The 14,765-nt window shown below is 33.2% G+C and overlaps 1 protein-coding gene across 5 annotated transcripts in view; it reads right to left on the reverse strand.

Moving 5' to 3' along the window:
- Positions 1-14,765, reverse strand: part of GBE1 (1,4-alpha-glucan branching enzyme 1) — a 272,117-nt gene that overhangs the window by 91,255 nt on the left and 166,097 nt on the right. The gene's annotated exons all lie outside the window — the stretch shown is intronic.

The following is a 14,765-nucleotide window of genomic DNA, read 5'->3' on the forward strand; positions in this document are numbered from 1 at the left end:
AGACTGTTACTTATCTCTAAATTTTTATCAAGATTTTTCATGCAACATAACCATATGTTACATATGGTTACATATGTAGTTACATAGTTCCTCCTTTTAGAAAATATAATTTCATTATCATTAGAAAAACTACCTTCAATGTTTGCTTAAGATATTTCCTCATTCTACAATTTCAAGCATACATTAAAAATAAAAAATTTAAAAAAAGACTTAAAGTCAACCACATGATAACCAATAGTACATTTACTAGACTATTATGTTTTGTGAGGATAAAGAAAAAGGAACCTAATTACTAAAACACACTTGAGTACTAAAGTAACAAGTTTATCAAGTTAAAGAGTCCTACATCCATAAAAACAGAAAGAAAACAAGGAACTGTTATAAGTCAATTAAAACACCACACAAAACAAGCCTATTTTGGACAATTGAAAAGAAGGCATTATCAATTAGTATTTTCTTTAGTCATACAGCTATGGTTGAATTCTCTATCTTATTATAACTCTGGTTTTAAGACTTTAATACCTCATTTAGTTTAATGACAAAGCAGTTATAGCAAACACAAATCTTTAACCCAGTTAAAATTTATGTATTTTTTAAACCTTCCATAAATTAAAGAGCAATCTTACATAAGTGGATATTAAGTCAACACAATCAACTTCAGAAGAGTAAATGCAAACTTTGGGAAAAGATGAATTGTTCATAATTAACTGCTTTAAATAAGTTACTTTGACTTTTGCAAACTTACTGAAATAAAAAAATAAATAAATGAAAAAACAGAAATACAAGCAATCCAGTAGATCCGAAAAGGTAGTGAGGAGGTTTTAGATTGCTAGGTCCAAGTCATGATGAAGGTAGAATTTGCTTGCTAATGTTTCTACGAATGCATATTCATTTAGGAATTAAGGGAAAAACAACAAAAACAACAACAAAAAAATGTTTACCAAAAAGAAACTAATAAAAACAAAGAGGTATTCCACAACTGAACATAATCAAAATTAATTTATTTGTATAGGACTTTCTACCATCTACATAGTTTTTGAAGGTTTATTTAAATTAAAAAACTTATTTTTAGAGCCATTTTGGTTCACAGTAAAATAGAAAGGAAGCATGTCTATATGTTTTAAACAAAGTTGCTATGGGAGTACTCCAGAAGCATATCAATAATCCTTAGTAAACAATATTTTGAAAAGAACATACTTTTCTAATTTGATTATTCAACTGGTAATGTATATTATAACTCTGAAAGGTAAATGGAAAGATATTTTTAGTCATAAATACCCAAGAGTAGGAACAAAATCTATTTAAATACTATATATCTTGGGTAAATGAATGAAGATGTGAATGTGTAAACCAGAGGTCACAAACTGTCTCTGGGCCTAATGTGGCATGTACTACTGTTTTGTCTACCTTGCACAGTACTTCAAATCCTCCCTTTGAATGCCAACTCTTCCCAGTCTCTGTCACTCCATGTTTACCAATTCCAGCCCTATTTACTCTTTTATACACTAGCTTGGGCTTATGGACAGTTGCTATCAATTTATAATATAAATATTATGGACTTAAAGTTTTCTAGGTAGACTAGACACAGATTTAAATGTAAAAACTGTGTCCTAATATCTACAAAGATAAAAGAAAAAAAAAAAAAGAGCCAACGATAGTGGAATACAATATAAACAAAAAAAGGGGGATAATGTAAACTTAATAACTGAAAAGAAAGTATTGCCCAATATCATTTAGTTGATTATAGGCAGCATTATTAATGACCTATTCATTCCTATCACTACAAAATGTGTTCTCTTCTTGACCAAAAAAAGCTCAATGTATTAAAAGAAAAAGACATATTTAGCTGAGTAGACAGATTCTTGGCATGGATAAACAAGAAAACAATTCCCTGTGATAATCTGAAAAGAAACAACAATGACAAAGGAACATCCAAATTTTGGAAATCTAATGGGTTAAAAAAATACTAAATCTTACACGTGAGAGCTTAAAATGTTCTTAACCTGAAACAATGTCTAATCCATATTAATAATCCTGGAAAAAAATTACTGTAAGATTGAATTGATAGGAATGAATCAAATTTGTACTGCTTTCAAAATTATTCATTTTATTATATCTTTTAAATCATGGGTGAAGCATAAAATAGCTGCATTATCTGTAAAGACAGAAAGAGACATATAAAATTTTATGGGAGGCCAAACTATCTAGAACAAAAACAGTAAAGAAATAAAATCTAGAAAGCTTTATTTTTTATAACAAAATATCAGGAAACACATTCAGAGGAAAAAAAAAATCAGACCTAAAATTTTGAAGTTGTTAGCAGCAAATAAATAGTAAAAGTCAAAAATATTAATCCTCTGGTTATATACATTTTCTAAAATTAGTTTATTAAGAAGAGTTAAGTAACAACAACAATTAGTCTTATAAGAGTAATATTTTATAATTAACTTTTATTGATTCAGAAAAAAATAAATTACTAGTGCAGGAAATAGGGGGAAAGACAGACTCATAAATATGTACTCAATAGTTCTGTGATCCCAGTTTTGTGTCTCTTACCATCTTACCAGATAAATCTAGACTGACTAATTCACTCTTGGTAAACACAGTATCCTGATGAAACTAACTTGAAAACACAGATTGCTTGTACAAAATGAGAACTTTAGAGATCTAAACAAGACAGAACCAGGAAGACTGAGATTTGAGTCTATAAAATAACCAGACCTTTCATGGACACAATCTGGAACTCAAACTTGAAAAACAGTAGGTCATGGAGCCTATATTGTCATTGGAATGAAGATGTAGCTTCCCCACCCTTTGCTTCTTACACTATGTAAACGTCCAACATAATATAGACAGTGTATTAACTATTATATAAATATTTTATCCTAGGTTACTGAACTTAAAATACAAGAGGAAGGTTATGCCAGGGGTCTTCAGAACCTCCAGGTTCAGGATTCACTAACAGGACACATAGGACTCAGCATATACTTGTGATCATGGCTATGATTTATTATAGCAAAAGGATAAAGAGCAAAATAAGCAAAAGAAAGGGCACAAGGATGGGGCAACGTTCAGAGGAGTCTAGACACAAGCATCCAAGAGTCCTCTCCTGATGGAGTCACACTTCAGCCTTCCAACAACAAACTGTTACATTTGTGAAATGCCTACCAGGGAAACTCATTAGAAACTCAGTTCCTAGTAATTTTATTGGAAGCTGGTGACTGGGTATCCTCTGCCTTAGCAATATCAAAATCTAGATTCCTAGAAGGAACCTGGGTGTTTGGCATAAGACATACTGTTTGTATTAAGTGTTTAGGTACAGTGAATCACTGTTCTCACAGTACTGGGAATGGCAAGAACCCTCTCCAAATTCAAGTCCCCAGTGGCTAGCTAGGGGCCAATCTTGCAGGCAGGCATTTCTAAGAATAGCAATCTTAATTGTGCTATACTCTTTTCTGCATGAAGCACAGCCTAAGATATATTATATAATCCCAAAATACTTAGTATAGGTTACTGGAGAAAACTTCTAAAGTCATTTTCTCTCATGGGTATTCAGATTTCAAAACCCAGTGGAAGAATCTAAAATACATATTAAAAATCTAAACATGTTAGTGCCTGGGTGGCTCAGTGAGTTAAGCCTCCCACTCTTGGTTTTCTTGGGTTATGGTCTCAGGATGGTGGATTTAAGCCCCCCTTGGGCTCTGCATTCAGCAAGGATCTGCTTGAGATTCCCTCTCCCTCTCTCACTCTTCTCTCTTTCTCTAAAATAAGGAAATAATCTTTAAAAAATATCTAAATATGTAAGGAGTCCAGGTTGAGGCTGTGCTCTACATGCTACCTTCCAGCATCACATGGACAATGAAGTCAAGAAGCCTGTACCTGAATGAACTAGTTCACTGAATCTAAGATTTGCCTTTTAAAGAGGACACCAGAACAAGTTTAAGGAACACAGTAGAAACACAGGTTTTTGAGAGACGTTTATTACTATTTCCACTAACATAATTTTCAAATTCTGTACCCATCAATTCATTTTTCCTTCTTTGAGGGGGGTGCTGAGAAGAAGAAAGGTTATGATGTATTCCAAAGTATGACTGAATTAGAAACATAACTCAACATGCCCCGTGGTAATAAATGAACTTAATCATCAATTGTATGGTTTGCCTTGATCAAAGTGTGAAAATGTCTGGCAAAGGGTACAATAAAAAAGGCAATTTACTTCTTCTACCTTAAAATGTCATCAGACAGCCCATAACACAGTTGATATATCCCGTTGATTAGAGTTCCATAAAAATATAAAGCAGAATTTAGGAGCATAGTTTTATTCTAGTGAGTTCTAGCAGGCAAGGTAGGCCTTTGATTTTAAGATTTCTCCATTGATGCAAGGTTTCTAAGGCCTATTCTTAGAAACCAAAGGGCAGCCTGGTTTCCAGACACCTGGAAGAGTTAGATGCTAAATTTTAGAAGGTGATGCCAAACTTTGGAGGCCAAGACTAATGTGTATGAGAAGTAACTTATTTTAGTTATTAGCCTTCTTTCTTAACATATAAGTTGTTAGAAACTAATATTATGTCATCTATACTGCCAAATAAATGGATTTGTTTACTTGTATTTTTTATTAAGTAAAACAAAACTGCTACAATCCAGAAAAAAGATAATAAAATGCAGCTGACTTTGCTATGAATCATAAACCATTAAAAATATTTAAATCACAGGTGTCTGATATAAAAACTGAATATATGGCTAAATAATATATACATTTAAGAATTTCTGGCAATCAAAATAATCAGGATTCTAATTGGTGTAGCTGTCTGAAATATTCACCCTGTAATCAAGTAATGAAGATTTATTAAGGAAATTTTGTTACACAGATAGCTCCAATATTAAGGTTTCTAGAAAATATCCTTAAAATAAAAAACTAATGATTGTTTCATACTCTGCCAATGAACTTTATAATGAAATAAAACAGTCAAATTTTTGTGGTGAACAAGTATAATCAGATAGAACAATATTTATTACAGGAAGTTACATTTTGTAATTTAAGCCTATTTGTCTAAATGTTGTTTTTACTTGTGGTCCTGAGATTCTGGGATTCTGGGATTCTGGTTCTGGGATTTTCCAAATAAACAGCTTTGTCCACTGGATGTTATTAAAACTACTAGTGATGTATAATTAATAGGAGACATTATTAAGGAGTCTTTAAATATAAAAATCTAAAGAATTTTGTAAATTCTTAGTTATTCCATATCTTTGAAGCTGAGTGGCTATCAAATGGTACATAACACCATGAACCAAAACTACACATTTTGATCTGGGTACTTCAATTCAGGCAGCAGGTTGACCTTGAAGACAGAAGATACTTTTAGACTTTTTCTTTTATGAAGAAGATATAGCATGTAGAATAAAAGGACAAAGTCTTAAATTATGATAAAAATAACATTTTGAAAAATAAGATACTCTATTGAAGCTGCTGCTGTTGGAAAGCAGGTAATATCTACCTACTCCATTTTTAAAAATTAAAAAAACCCCTCACCTATCAAATTAAATTTCATTTAATTTAATGAAATTTCATTTTTAACTAAAGAAAAATGTATTTTTGTTTTTAATTTGTCAACAGAAATTATATTTTGTCAGTCATTGAAAAATGATTGAGAAACTTGAAATGATCAATATAATCTAATGATCATATCTAAAACTAGACAGTGGTGTTATTGATCATAAAATGCATCTGGTTTTTCAGACACAGAATTATACTGAGGCTATTGTATACAGTAATTTCAAATAAAATTAGGTAGCAATAGCACAAAACTCTAGTGAGACAGACTGTTAATTCATGTACTAAAAATCTGTAATAATATAAATTTCAGAACATAGATGGTTATAAGATATGATTTTGAAGATTTCTTTTCACTATCACATTATTTTCTGTATTTCAACGCACACAACTTTATTTTATATAAATTAATATGTTGTTTAATCATATTATATCCACTGAGCCCTGGTTATCTACATTCATTATTATAATAAAATTTTTTTCTTTTCCTGAAGGCCTAAATTGTACTTAACTTATTAAATATTGTATAAAAATTACCTCTATTTTTAGTATTTATAAGTCCAATCAGGTATTCTCTAGGAAAGAAGTATGAAAAGACAGCATAGTGTACTTGTAGATGCTAAATGCTTCCAATTAAACCGTTGCTTAAAAAAAAAAATACTTGAGAAATTTTCAAGTCTCTTTTTTCTCTAATTTGATCTATTTCTTAACAAGCTTGGTCATCTGCTCAAATAAGATTAGGAAAAAGTATACTTGAAGGGGCGTGTGTTTGTACCGGTGTATGTAGGCACGCATGTAGTTGGGGAGTAGTGAGAGACCAGAGGGATCAGCAGTGAGAGCAAAAGTGAAAGTTTTCAGTCTGATATAAAAAAAGAGACAGATATAAATCAATAATAACCCAACCTAATAGTGACTGCCCTTGGTGATTAAGAAAATAATATATCATTTGTTTTTAAATTGGATCCTATATTTCTGCTTCCTCACAAAGACTGTTACTAAAAGTGATTTTTCAAAGCATTACTGCTTATAAAATATCCTACTAAAGTTTGGAGAGAACTTAGGTCTTTTTCAAAGTAGAAGACCCAAAAAGTTGAGTAGGCAAAGGTACAGAAAGTAGAAATTCAAACTATGTCACCCTCTCTGGTGAAGCATAGGTGAGGTATTCTGTGAAATTATTAGACATCTCATCTGAACAAAACATTGTTTTTCTCCAGAATAAGTCACTGTAAATTAACTAATTATACTTGAATACATATAGACATAGGCACCTAGATACACACATATCCATGTCTTCAAACAAGGTTAAAAAACCTTTTGTTACTTATGGAATGAAGCTAATTACTGCTCCAGATCAAAACAAGTGACAGTGATTTGAATGTATATACATATACATCATTGATAAATACTAAACTATAATAGGTAACCAGCTTTTAAAAGCTTATTTTAATAGTATAAATTTGGAGACATTAACTATTCATATGCTTCTGATTTTCATTTTTTCCCTTCTAATTGATTTTTTCTAATAAATTAACTATGATATTTAAGTAGGCTATTATAACACTTGTATTATAGAAAAATACATTCCTGAACTTGATAATTGCCTATTATCTTATTAAAATTTAAAATTAGGTATAACATGTTTATTTGCTTTTATTTAGCCAGATTCATTTCAAAAGATGATTTGAGGGAACTTACAGATAAATATATTTGAACATCAGCAAAAATAAATGAAAAAAATACAAGTGAAGGAGAATAAAACCTTGCAGATATATAAGCATAAAGCATCTGGTAATTGGTTTTCTTCTCTAGTCCAAAATAATCATGATTTCATAGACTATAGTAACTATAAGAAGATTTTCTTTGACTATCACCCCCCAATAGTGAATATTTTAGGGCAACATTCGAGGTTTATATAGTTTATATACAGATATTTAGATATTTAAATATAGATACTTAGAACTCCAAGTAAGTTGTTTTCAATACGCAACAATGTACTCTGTGACCAAAACCAGACAAATACTCCAAAGAGGAGATGAACTGAAGAATACCAGTAACATATTAATTAATAGGGATAGAGGTAAGGCAGGATATAAAAAGAGAGACATCTAGTTCCTCAGTAAGTGGGTGTGTGTGCACCCCATGCACAACTGTGTATGTGTTCTGGGGTGTTCAGGGAAAACTGGTATTAGTCATATTTAAATTTCAATCATATCCCCTTCAGCAGAGTTCAGCTTTGCCCTGAACTTGCTAAATAGTATATAGATCTCTAATGTATATTTGCACACATTCCTACAAACAAAGGGAACTGATTTTGGCAAGCTGGCTGGAGTAGGATAGAAGGGAGAAATGTAAATATTAAATAGGAAATAAAAAGGAATTCAAACTTCTTGAGTGTCTACTGGCTTCCAGACTCCACATATTATATATATATGGTCTCACTTTAAGTGAAGGCTGTAATATCAAGTATGTTTTATGGTTTGAGGAAACTAAAATTTAGAAAAGTTAAATAAAATGCTCAGGGTCACCCAGGTACTAGGTACAGATGAAACTCAATCTTTTGAGCCCAAAACCACAATTCTCTCTTTTATAAAAAAAATATTTTATTTGTTCACGAAAGACACACAGAGAGAAGCGGAGACATAGACAGAGGGGGAAGCAGGCTCCTCACAGGGAATCCAATGTGGGACTGGCTCCCTGGACCTGGGATCACACCCTGAGACAAAGGCAGATGCTCAACCACTGAGCCACCGAGGCATCTCTCATTTTTTTTTTTAAATTTTATTTATATACTTGGCAGAGAGAGAGAGAGAGAGAGAGAGAGAGCAGGAGTCGGTGAGGGAGGGGTAAAGGGAGAAGCAGGCTCCTTGCTGAGCAAGGAACTTGACATGAGATCCCAGGACCCCAAGATCATGACCTGAGGCAAAAGCAGACACTTAACCAACTGAGCCACCCATGCACCCCCAAAACCACAATTCTTAAGTATAATTTTATACTGCCACATTTGGTACGACCATGAATATATTAATTCTTGTTTTGGCAATTTCCTTGGTACACCAACTTTTTTAACACTGTGTAAATCCCACATATTTAGTGCTCTTATATATAGTTATATTAATTGTATGAACTTGAGTAAGGTATTTAACTTCTCCGGGACTCAGTTTTCTCTACTGTAGAAGGAAGATAACTTTAGCACCCTCTTGAAGGGGATTAAATGAGATAATGGGATAATCACATTATCAGCAGTTTAATATACAATAAGGAATTAAGGAGAGCTCCATTAGATAATAAACAGATTTTAAATATGCATTTGTTTAAATAATAGGTTAAATATAAATTGGAACAAACCAATGTGTTCTAGTACTATATCTTTTATATTGAAAATAAATTTTCATAAAGATAAGCATGTTTTGGGTAATATCAAAACAAAACAAGCCTTATTTTTTAAGTCAGCTTTTTTTTTTTTTTTCCTGGAGTAGTGTAATATTTCCTTATTGATGCATTCAACAATTATTTCTTGAGTACCCACATTGTGCCAGGCACAATGCTAGGTGCTGGGCATATAGTAATGAGTATGAAATACACAGTATCTATTTTCATGGAGTTTGGAGTCTAATGGGAGAGATGGATATTTTACAAATAATACCACAAATACATTTAATTATAATAGTGAATAATAATACTGATGATTCTATAGGATAAATTAGACAATATACCACTTATTCAAATTTATAAGAAATAAATTAAGTTCAGAAAAGCTGCCAATCCATTTCTGACTGATAGCAGGAATATGTTTCTATTACCATCAGTCCTTTAGTATAGTATTTAACATTGATTCTTTAAAATTGATTCTAATATGTGGTCAACAAAATCATATTTTATAGAAAGGTATCATATTAGCCATCACATAAACAGGTAAGAGTAAGAAATTATAAGATGAATATTTTTATGTGATCACTTTGTGACTGACCTCCCCACATAAAGACTGATTATTCTTCCCTGTTTTAATCATGTTTCCTCCAGAATTTTTCTCTTTAAAGAGAATACCTTTGGGATAGTATTCTTTCTAGCAATATACATCCCTGGGAAATCCCTACTATATGTCATAGAATCTTTACCTATCAACTTCACTCTGTTCTTAACTCCTTCCCAATTCTTATCTCCTTCAGCCCAGACTCAGATCTACCAATCTTGAGAATCCATTCTTTCCCGCTACTCTCTGTGGCTCCTTTATCCCTAAACTAGCTTTCCATATGATCTTTTCTTCTTTCCTTTTCCTTCTTTAATCTTTCTTCTTTTCTCCCTTTTCTCTCTTGTTAGCCTCTTTTCCTTTTAAATCTTCATTGAAGAAGCCAAAGTGAAAGCCCATCAAACGAAACCAGCTGTTGCTTGAAATCCATTAAATATATACCAATATATATACATATATTATACATATATATATATATGAATTTGAAAAGTTACAGATATTAGGTACTCTGGTTTGATGCATTTTATCAGAAAATTATGCCTTACTCCACTTAATAAAAATTAACAAAACATTTGTAGTCACAAAGAAACAGCAGTAAATTAGGAGTCAAGAAAACTGTATTCAAGCCAATTTTGCTAAAATGAGTATAAACATATAATCCCTCTGAATCTTAATGTGATAATTTTTTAAAAGATTGTATTTATTTATTCATGAGAGACACAGAGAGAGAGAAGCAGACACATAGGCAGAGGGAGAAGCAGGCTCCAGGCAGGGAGCCCGATGTGGGACTGGGTCCCAAGTCTCCAGGATCACGCCCTGGGCCTAAGGCAGGTACTCAACTGCTGAGCCACCCAAGCATCCCAATGTGATAACTTTTAAAAGAGAGTATTCTATTATTTGTTCTCCTAATCTCATAAAATTTTTGTTAAAGTAAAATATTAATTTAAGATAAAAAATCTGAGTTTTAGGGTATAGACTAAATAATTTGAAAAATTTCATTATACATTCTAACAGAATCCAGACCAAAAGGTTTATCACATCAAATACTGTGCTTTAGACATTAGCACAATTCTGGATAACCTGAAAAATAAAAAATCACATTCAAAAACAAAACTAAAACTGTCCAGTGTATACCCCCTTAAGGATCAAAAGAATCATTTGCTATTTCTCTCCTATCCAAATATACTCATTATTCAAAACCTGGCATATGCTTCACAAAATATTTTTGACAATTCTTTAAAATAATGCTACATTGGGGATCCCTGGGTGGCGCAGCGGCTTGGCACCTGCCTTTGGCCCAGGGCGCGATCCTGGAGGCCCGGGATCGAATCCCACATCGGGCTCCCGGTGCATGGAGCCTGCTTCTCCCTCTGCCTGTGTCTCTGCCTCTCTCTCTCTCTCTGTGACTATCATAAATAAATAAAAATTAAAAAAAAAATAATGCTACATAAAAGACAACAGGAGATAAACTGGTTCATGCAAATAATAAACTTGGTCTTCCCAACTTAACCATAAATGTCTGTGTGGTAGGAACTACGTCCTAGATATTTTTTTAAAATTAATTTTAAACAAATTGACCTGAATTAATAAGGTGCATGAAGAAACTCAAATAATAACATTTATTTTAAAAAATCCAACATTAATTCTGAAGCACTAAAAAATGAACAAAAAAGACAAACTAAACTAATACATATTACTTAAGAAATGTTATTTTCGGGGTGCCTTCATGGCTCAGTAAGTTAAATCATCTGCCTTGGGCTCAGGTTATGATTCTGAGGTCCTGATATTGAGCCCCGCATTGGACTCCCTCCTGAGCAGGGAGCTTGTCTCTCTTCCTCTACTTGTGCACTTTCTCTATCATATAAATAAATAAAATCTTAAAAGAAAAAAAAAAGAAATCCTATTTTCAGAGTCAAAGAAATAGGAAATGGAAAGTAAGAACAAAAAACTATTTCACTGGAATAAATGCAACTTAAATGATGATTATGATACTCTGGACACCTATGAAAGTGGCTCTGTAATTAGTACGGCTTTAAGCAAGATATTCTCATGAAGAAAACAAATTCAGAAATTACTTAATTGGAATACTCAAATAAAGGATTACCCCTCCCCCCCCACTCCCCCCTGTTTATAATTCTTGTTTAGAGAACTTTTACATGTTTATCACTATGAAGAGTCAATTATTAAACTCTTCACTAATCATATTTCCTTATCAATGCATGTATTTGTTTTTTGTAAATTTTAATACACATGGGCATTTTCAAACATATACTCCAATTAAAAAAAAATTAGAGGCCTACTCTAATTATAGGCTGGATGGACTCTAGTCAGAGTAAATTCAGAGTGGCCTGTATGTATAGCCTACACTGGAATAAGACTGCTTATGATTAAATATTGAAAATTTCCCCAAATGTTATATAAATCTCTGGTGATGACAACAAAAGGAAGAAACCACAAAAACATCAGTATCCTTAAGGAATCATCAGTTTCTTTTTGTTTGCTCCAGTTATAAATTTTGCATTTGCACATTGCTGCCTAGATTTTCAAAGGATCCTGCAATGATTAATTTAACAATCTCCCCATATTGCTGTAATATAGCCAAGGACTTTCACCTATATATAATTTATAATATCCGTATCAAGGACAGATTACTGGGCAAAATAAAATTTCCAACATCTATTCATGTAGAAATGGGCAAGTGTTACCAGAATACTACAACTTAAAAACACTTCTCAAACTCAGATGCTGGGTACCCCCAAAAGATATACATAAAGATCCATCTTCTTGAGAGTCAATTTCACATGATTAATTTGGAAGTAAACAAAATGAATTTTTAAAAATTCTCATAATTACAAATATATATTCAATAGTTACTACATGCCAGGCCTTACATTAAGTGTTTCCACACTCAGACATGTACAGTATAATTGCAGTTGGTGAAATTTTTTTTTTTTTTAAGGGTCGGATATAAACATTTTAGGTCTTGTGGGCTATGTAAGGTCTCAGTCTATGTTGTAATGACTCTGCTCTTCCGGGTGAGAGAGGTCATAGGCAATATGAAAAGGAATAGGCATGCCTGCATTTTACTAAAACTTTATTTACAAAAATAGGCAACAGATTTAGAACAGAGTTTGCCTCCTTCTGCCATTAAAAGTCACTTTTTACCAGTGTCCGTATGTAACATACACACATCCACACAGCTGACTGGTGATGAAGTCTCCTTCATTGCAGAATCAAAGCAGCTGGGCCACTATGAATCTCTCTCTCTCCTGACAGCAATTGAAGGAGCTATTTAAGAGTAAAATAAACACAAATATATTCTAGAGTAAAAGTAAAGTGACATGTTTGTAAAAGCTAAAACAATAGAGTAGAAAAAAAAAAACTGCTCCTCAGAATATCAGGATATCTGGTGAAAGATCTGAGAATTTAACCTGTGCTTACAAAATGAGTTTTTTAAAAAGTCACAAAATTATTTTAAAGTTTCATGGTATGTTTTAAGATTCCTTTTCCAATATAATGACACAGGATGAACTACTAAAACCACTTGGGGAAAAAATATATATGTATATTTAGTTACAGTTATAGTACTAGAGGTATTATTCCTAATGTCCAGGCACTTTCCAAATGTGCAGTGTGATGCCAGGTAGAATAATGACACATAGTTTGGCTAAAATCCTGTCCATTCAGAGTGACACTACCTACTGAATCAAGTTCTATCTCACTTTGAATAAAATCCAGTGTAGAGCTGATTACAAGGTCCAGTGTGACCTGGCACTGTCTAATACCATGACTTTCTCCCCTCCACTAAGCACTGGTTACAGTGGGCTTCTTTCTGATACCTCAAGCACATCTCAACTATAGGGACTTCACACTTTCGCCTGAAATTCTCTGCTCCTAAGTGGGACCCCAGCTCAAATGTCAAGTAGATTTCACTAGTTAGGACATCAGAGAGGTCTTCTTTGGACACCAGGCTACTCTACCAACTACAACATCTTCATTCTCGTTTATGTTTTGCTTACCAGTAATGTGATACAGTGATCTTTCTTCTGGTTTATTATTTGAATTTTTTGTTGCGACTGTTGTTCCTTTATTTTCTACATAACAAATATGTAATACTGTGTGGTTTTAAAAATTACCTTTTTATCTTTAACATAATAAAGCTATGCTTCTGAAGTAGAGGTGTCCTGTTAAAACTGCTGCATCCCTGAGCCTAGCAGAGTGCCTGGCACTTAGGAGCCACATATATGGAAAATGAAGGAATAAATGAGAGAGGAGAGGAGCCCAGACTTAGGCATCAGAACTCACAGCCTGTTATGCACATTGTACCACATGGTCCCTCCTGCTTATTTACTCAACATTGGAGAACCACTCATAGCAAAGAAGAGAAAAAAAGTGTCTAGGCTTCATGGAAACTATGCAGTTTATAGTATGCTTTAACTCTTTGTAATTAAAGTTCTCAAAATTTTGGGATCCCTGGGTGGCGCAGCGGTTTAGCGCCTGCCTTTGGCCCTGGGTGCGATCCTGGAGACCCGGGATCGAATCCCACGTCAGGCTCCCAGTGCATGGAGCCTGCTTCTCCCTCTGCATGTGTCTCTGCCTCTCTCTCTCTCTGTGTGACTATCAAAAAAAAAAAAAAAAAAAAAAAAAGATTAAAAAAAAAAGTTCTCAAAATTTCAGCTTTGTTTTAATTAACTTTTTGATAGACCTTTAATCATTTCTTACTATTTCTTTAGTATTTGTTATAATTTTTAGTTTATTGTAGGACAGCACAGAGAGTACAGATAAATGGGGATCACATATAAGAAGAAATATGTCTTAAGCAGGAGTGTTACAATGCTGTTCATTTATGTTTTTAATAATTTATTTATATATTTACTTGAGAGAGAGAGAAAGAGCAGAGCAGGGGGAGAAGCAGAGGAGAGGGACAAGCAGACTCAGTGCTGACTGTGGAGCCAGAGGTGGGGCTTGATCCCAGGACCCTGAGATCAGGACCTGAGAAGAAATCAAGAGTCAGTTGCTGAACTGACCAAGCCACTCAGGCATCCCTAATGCTGTTCATTTACAATTAGTTTGTAGTGGCCCCTCAAGTTCCTCAGAACTAAATCTGCTACTTTTACCAAAATTAATTCTTGTTGCTAAAAACCACTAGTTGGATACTTGCTGAATAACGGTAGGTCATTACATCAACAATGTTTTTCTGGATCAGTGGTTAACTTTTCATAACGAACCATTTATTTCCACCAAGAT

This window comes from Vulpes vulpes, chromosome 15, assembly GCF_048418805.1.
Source record: "Vulpes vulpes isolate BD-2025 chromosome 15, VulVul3, whole genome shotgun sequence".
Classification (NCBI taxonomy): Eukaryota; Metazoa; Chordata; class Mammalia; order Carnivora; family Canidae; genus Vulpes; species Vulpes vulpes.